Raw genomic sequence first — 7186 nt, 5'->3', positions numbered from 1 at the left:
TGCAAGCATGTCTCCCCTCCCGCCACAGGGCAGCTTTTCTCCTATGTCAGAGTTGAACAAGTGTACAGTCGGGTTTTACACCGAGACATTCAGTTCCCAGGGGCAAGCAGGAGACAGTGGCCTTCCTCCATCTCAGCTGCAAGAGACTTTCCTCTTTTACTAATCCACCTCAGTACAGACCCTTTACGGGTGTCAGGCTGGGGGACAGTCAGGCCTTTCTCATCCCACGAGGCCATATTTCAGACTGTGACATGGGGAGAAACTTTGGACAACACACCGCTGTCAAGGGCAGAGGTCCCTGCGGCTTTCCACAGTGCATTGTGACCTTGGTTTATTGAGACTAGAGAATGGCAATGACTTTTTCCAAGTATACTCCCTATAAACATTTTGTTAACAAGGCACATCCTGCACAGCTCTAGATCCCGTAAACCTTGATTTTATACAACACATGTTTTTGTGAGCTCCAAGTTGGGTCCAAGTGGCTGGGTCCAAGTGGCTGGGGCAAAGCTACAAATTAACAACATCTCAGCAAAGCCATTGTTTAAAGTTCAGGTCTTTTTCAAAATGGAGTCTCTTATGTCCTCCGTTTCTACATAGACACAGTGACAGTCTGATCTCTCTTTCTTTTCCCTACATTTCCCCCTTTTCATTTTGACAAAACCGCCATCGTCATCATGGCCCATTCTCGCTGGTCACTGTTTCTCCAGAGCTGCCGGATACACCCGTAGAATAACAATAGAGAACACAGACATACAAGGATTAATACAAAATTTGCAATAGTGGAATTTCCAGTGGTTTTAACCCAAGTGACAGGGTTAAGATTTGTGAGGCTATTAACAGCTTTTACCATTGCCTCCCTTTCCGGCACCAGATTTCACTGGGCTTTTGATGTTTCAAAAATTTGTTCTTTCAATTTAGAAACATCTAAGGTTAGATTATCTTCTCTTCCTTGTAGATGGCATCTGACCATGTCCCAGTGATGTTCAGATTCGTTCTTGGCTCCAGGTGTAATACAAAAATCTGATGTATTCCAGTCACACTGTAACTGAGAAAGATATTCCAAGCTCATGAGCCTATCTCCCATCCAGATAACAGTTTGTCTAAGATCATTAATTGGATTTCCCAATTTTTGATCTATTTGAGTCTAAGAATTCCACAATTTTGAGGAATTCTTTTGCCAATTATTCACATATTCTGCAGTTTGAACAGAGGAGTGTAAAGCAATTCCAGCAGCTGCAGCAGTAGCTGTGACTGCAATAAGACCCATAATCACTGCAATTAAAGTAAAAATGAATTTTTTAGATCTGGTTAGGACTCCTTTTAATACTTCTGTGATGATATGTACGGATGGAGAAGCCTCCCACGGTTGGTCCGTGGACACGGGGATCCACACGCCTTCTCTTGCCATTACTAACAGAACACGATGCTGCCAATCCAAAGTTGAATCAATGCAAGTAAACAACCTGCAATTTTCACAGGTTATAGTTTGGGAATCTGGTTTAAGAACTATGTTTCCTACAACCAGCATAGAAGGGGGTTTTACACAACTTTGCAAAGGAATTGTCAGATTGGAACTTAGGTTAATAGTATAATATGGCTTATGATTTCTTCTTCCCATAAGTTGATTTCCAGACCAAATTCTAATGTGGTATGAGGCCACAGTGAGCTTCCATAATTCTGGGTGTTCAGGACCAACAACAGGACTAAGTAACTTTGGTCAGGGTGATGAAATCCCCTTTTCACCCCCTTTCCAATGATAGGGTGATTCTAGCCTTCTATAAACCTGGTCTAGCTTTTTAGTTAAATCACTATCATAGGCTGGATTAGTGGGCCAGACAGATGGAGCCTGTGAACATGAGTGAGTCTGGCCCATACAATCATAATATAATTGGCCTTGAGGGGCCCAGTCTATAATAATTCCAAATGTATTGTTTTGTAGTACCACTACAGTATCAGCCACACATTCTTCCCAAACTAAGACTTCTGGGTCTTTTGATTCTTTTGGAATTTCCTTGGGACATGGTTTCCCTTTAGGCCTAAATTGTAAGGATCTTTGATAGGAAGAATTCTGTAAATTATTCACTTGTGACTCAAGTGACATTCCACTTATCCTATGATAAGTAAATTTACTGGTGGCACTGACAGTAGGTACTTCTACCAATCAATTTTGGATTGTAGGCATTAAGCATCCTGGTGCTTTTCCCAGGCAAATAGGAGGATAATGGTACCCAGTGGAAATGTTTATCATCATTCCTTCTTCTTCAGGTTGGGCAGGGCCACGGTCATCTGTGGGGCCTTGTACCCATGCACTGTTATTAACATCTACTTCAATAGGATTATCTATCCAAGTGACTGCCCGAATTCAGGCTGGGAAAGGCACATAGGCCCAATAAGTATAGTTAGCTGCAGCGGCTCCTGCAGACATAGGGAGACTTACCACCATTGATACAATCACGAAAGCTGCAAGCAGCATATTCTCTGGAGTTTGTGTTACCCTGGTGTTTTCCAGGCTTTTTTCAGCTAACTGTGCCAGCTTCTTTAGCTGGGCCCAGGTCGGAGGCTCCGCCTTCTTGGTGGATGGCAGCTTCATCTGTTCTTCTGATATCACCATTTTGTTCACCCTGCGAGTTGATGATGTTCGATTGCGGGTTCTCTGTGTCTGGGGAGGCGCCTTCCTTTGCATCTCTGGTGGGTTCATTGTAGAACTTCACATGTCTAGCGGGTACCCAAACAGGAAGCTGATTTTCTCCTGCTGAAACACAAGCAAAACCTCTCCCCCATGTTATCACCTTACCTATTTTCCATGTTTTATGTTTGTTGTGTTTCCACCAAGTCAGTTTTCCCTCATGTGGGCTGTTCTTTTTACCAGTCAAATGTTGTTCTGCAGAAGTAGTGGTCTGATTTCTATATATATTTTAAAAATTTAAAGTATAGAGTGCTAGATTAAGTTGCATCTGGGTAGTGTTATACTCATTACTGTCTTTTTCCTTTTTTTATTTTGTTTAACCAATTGAGCTTTGAGTGTTCTATTAGTTCTTTCAATTATGGCCTGTTCTTGGGAATTAGAAAGGATTCCTGTTGTATGTGTAATATTCCACTGATTTAAGAATATTTGAAATCCTTTACTAGAGTATCCTGGCCCATTATCTGTTTTAATTTTTTCTGGAACTCCCATGACTGCAAAAGAAGATAATAAATGTCTTTTAACATGGGAAGTACTTTCTCCTGTCTGGCAGGTTGCCCATATGAAATGTGAATAAGTATCAACTGTCACATGGACAAATGACAGTTTTCGAAATGAAGGTGTGTGTGTAACATCCATTTGTCATAATGCATCAGGACATAAGCTTCTGGCATTAACTCCTGCCTCTTGAGTGGGCAGGTGTAAGACTTGACACTGAGCACAATGTTGTACAATATTTTTTGCTTGTTTCCGTGTGATATCAAATTTGTTTTTTAATCCTGTTGCATTTACATGAGTCAGCGCATGAAGTTCTTGTGCTTCCATGAAGGCAGATGATACTAGCAAATCAGCTTGTTTATTGGCCTTAGTTAAAGGCCCTGGGAAATTAGTATGTGCTCGAATATGAGTAATATAAAATGGGAAATTTCTCTTTTCTCACAGTTTGTTGTAACAATTTAAACAGCTGATTTAACTGATCATCCATCCTATATTTGATTAGGGTTGTCTCAACATCCTTTGTAGCCTGTACTACATATGCAGAATCTGAAACAATGTTAATAGGCTGATTAAAATCTTGTAAAGCTGAAATGACAGCAATCAATTCTGCTCTTTGAGATGAGTGATATTGAGTTTCAATGACTCATTCTTTTGGCCCAGTGTAAGCCACTTTTCCATTGCTGGAACCCTCAGTAAACACTGTGAGAGCATTTTCTAAAGCTTTATGTCTGGTAATTTTAGGTAAAATCCAAGTAGTCAATTTCAAAAACTGGAAGATTTTTGCTTGTGGGTAATGATTATCAATAATTCCCACAAAATCAGCAAGACCAATCTGCCATGCACCAGAATTGATAAAGCTTGTCCAACCTGTTCCTTGTTTAAAGGAACAGTGATTTTATCTGGGTCATTTCCACACAATTTTACTATTCGTAGTCTTGCCTGACCAAGTAATGTAGCCATTTGATCTAAGTACAATGTAAAAGTCTGAAGTTTACTGTGGGGAAGGAATGACCACTCCACAAGATCTGTATTTTGAATAATAATGCCTGTTGGAGAATGTGCAGTAGCAAAAATTAAAAGTTGAACTGGGGCTAAGTGATGTATTCTATTTACTTGTGCTGACTGAAATTTTTCTTCAACTAATTCAATTTCTTTAGTTGCCTCTGGAGTTAATGTTCTTTTACTATTCAAGTCTGGATCCCCTCTGAAGATGGAGAACAAATTTGATCTGGCATAAGTAGGGATGCCTAGAGTTGGCCGAATCCAATTAATATCTCCTAGCAATTTTTGAAAGTCATTTAATGTTCTTAATGTGTCTTTTCTTATTTCTACCTTGTGTGGTTTAATTTTTCTCTCCTCTACCTGCATTCCCAAATAATGAAAAGGAGTGGAGGTCTGAATCTTATCAGATGCCATTGTCAGGCCTGCGTTTGCAACCTGTGTCTGCAGAAATGTGTAACAGCCAATTAATTTGTCTCTTGTTTCTGCAGCACACAAAATATCATCAAGATAATGAATGATATAAGAGTCTGAAAACTTGTCTCTAACTGGTTGAAGAACTTGAGCTACAAAAGTCTGACACATAGTTAGACTACTAAGCATTCCCTGAGGCAACACTTTCCACTGAAATCTGGTGGCTGGTTCTTCATTAATTATGGCTGGTATCATAAAAGCAAATTTTTCAAAATCCTGTTTTGCCAGAGGAATGGTAAAAAAGCAATCCTTCAGATCAATTATAATTAAAGGCCAATCTTTGGGGATCACGGCTGGAGAGGGCAGCCCAGGTTGGAGAGGCCCCATGGGTTGAATTCTTGCATTAACGGCTCTTAAATCGGTTAGCATGCGCCCTCTGCCTGATTTTTTCTGACTTGCAAACACAGGAGAATTCCAAGGTGGAAATAAAGGCTCAATACGTCCCTTTTCTAATTGTTCCTTTGCCAATAAGTGTAAGGCCTGCAGCTTTTGTTTTGGTAGTGGCCACTGATTTACATATACAGGCTTTTCCGTTTTCCAAGCTCATGGAATGAGTTTTGGAGGCTCTACAGTGGCCACCCCGAAAAAGGATACCCTAGTCCTTTTCTTTCTGGATTTCCCTTAGCCTCAACCGGAACTTTAATGTCTTCTCCATTTTTCCCTAGTCCTTTTCCAGGGAGATATCCCATTTGTGTCATGATTTTTTGACTCAGGGGGCTGTATACGGAGACTGGAATAGTAATCTCTGCATACCACTGTTCTAATAAGTCTCGGCCCCATAAATTAATTGGAATAGAAGTAATCATAGGCTGAACTGTACTTTCTTGATTATCAGGTCCTAGACAATGTAAAATTTTGGCACTTTGATACACTTCTGAGGCAGTGCCCACACCAACAAATCCTGCAACAGGCTTTTGTTTAGACCAATTTTTTTTGGCCATTGATTTAAGGCAATGATAGAAACATCAGCCCCAGTACCTACTAATCCTTCAAACTGCTTTCCCTGAATAGTAACTGTACACACAAGTCTATTCTCTGAGACCTGACTAGCCCAATAAACAGCTTTCGCAGCAGGGTTGGTACTTCCAAACCCTCCTGTTCTTTCTGTTTTGCTATCCCCAATTTTAATATAAGGCAAGAGCAGTAATTAAGCAATTCTATCACCTGGATTGGCACTCCAGGGAACAGTAGAGCTGATCACTAACTGAATTTCCCCTTTATAATCTGAATCAATTACCCCAGTATGAATTTGAACTCCCTTCAGATTTAGACTTGATCGTCCTCAAATAAGGCCTACCGTCCCTTCTGGCAGCGGGCCATATACCCCTGTAGGAATCTTTTGCGGGGGCTCTCCAAGGAGTAAAGAAATCATTTGTGTAGAACATAAATCTACTGCAGCGCTGCCTGCTGTGGCGGGGGAGAACTGTTGTATTGTTGTAATTGGCCGATTTCCTGAAATGGTGGTATTTACTGTGGGGGTTGTTGTCCCTGAAAACCCTCAAGAAAAAATGGCTGAATCAGGAATGCCCCACTTTTTTGCAGGGCCTGGGACTGGCCCCTGTTCCTTTTTCCTGACAATGGTTGTCCATTTTTATCAAATGTAGAACGACATTCCTTAGCCCAATGATTTCCTTTTCCACATCTTGGACACAGGCCAGGAGGCTCCTTTTTATTGCTCTGTTTATTTAAGCCTGGGCAATTCTTTTTTAGATGACCGATTTGACCACAATCATAACATTTTCCCCCAAATGTTTCAACTTGTCCTCCTAAAGCAGCCCCTGTAATTGCTTGAGCCAATAGCATTGCTTTATGCATAGCTCCTCCAATCCCATCACAGGCCTTCACCTATTCTGTAATTACATCAACTCCTGCTGAAACCTTTCCTCTTAATGGCTTTATGGCCGATTGACATTCTGGATTTGCATTTTGAGAAGCCATTATTTCTACAATAACTTTTCGGACGTTATTAACTGCAATGGATTTTGGAGCTGCATCTTGCAACCTTGCCACAAAGTCTGGATATGGCTCCTTAGAGCTTTGTCTGATTGAACTAAAAGAAGGGCAGGAGATTCCTGGGTCCTGAATCTTTTCCCAGGCCCTGAGGCAAATAGCCCTTAGTTGTTCAATAGCTTCATTTTCCATTACTGATTGTTGGTTAATAGTGCCCCAATTTGGACCTGTTCCTAGCAATTGGTCTGCATCTATATAAACAACAGGGTTAATAGCATGATTTTTATGTACCTGTTCTTGTACCCCATCAATCCACCAGGTTTTAAACTGTAGATACTGAGAGGGTGAAAGGGAAGATTTAGCCAAAATTTCCCAATCATAAGGAATAAGTCTATTTCCACGAGCAATGGAATCTAATAATGTTCTCATATAAGGAGACGTGGTTCTTTCGTATCTTTTAACATTTTCTTTCTGCTTCTTTCATATCTTTTAACATTTTCATGGTGAAAGATTCATATCTAGCCTCAGTTCGGACAGACGCTCCTGCTTGACTCCCTTTCCCGACCGGCATCGGTTGTAACA

At 40.8% G+C, this 7186-nt stretch overlaps 1 pseudogene; it reads right to left on the bottom strand.

Moving 5' to 3' along the window:
• Window positions 1–570: 570 nt before the first annotated feature.
• On the bottom strand, window positions 571–3268 carry LOC129060279 (endogenous retrovirus group K member 6 Env polyprotein-like; annotated as a pseudogene).
• Between the last annotated feature and the right edge of the window lie 3918 nt (window positions 3269–7186).

This window comes from Pongo abelii, chromosome 6, assembly GCF_028885655.2.
Source record: "Pongo abelii isolate AG06213 chromosome 6, NHGRI_mPonAbe1-v2.0_pri, whole genome shotgun sequence".
Classification (NCBI taxonomy): Eukaryota; Metazoa; Chordata; class Mammalia; order Primates; family Hominidae; genus Pongo; species Pongo abelii.
The sequence above is the reverse complement of the archived record's forward strand: the minus strand, read 5'-3'. Positions and strand labels throughout refer to the sequence as shown.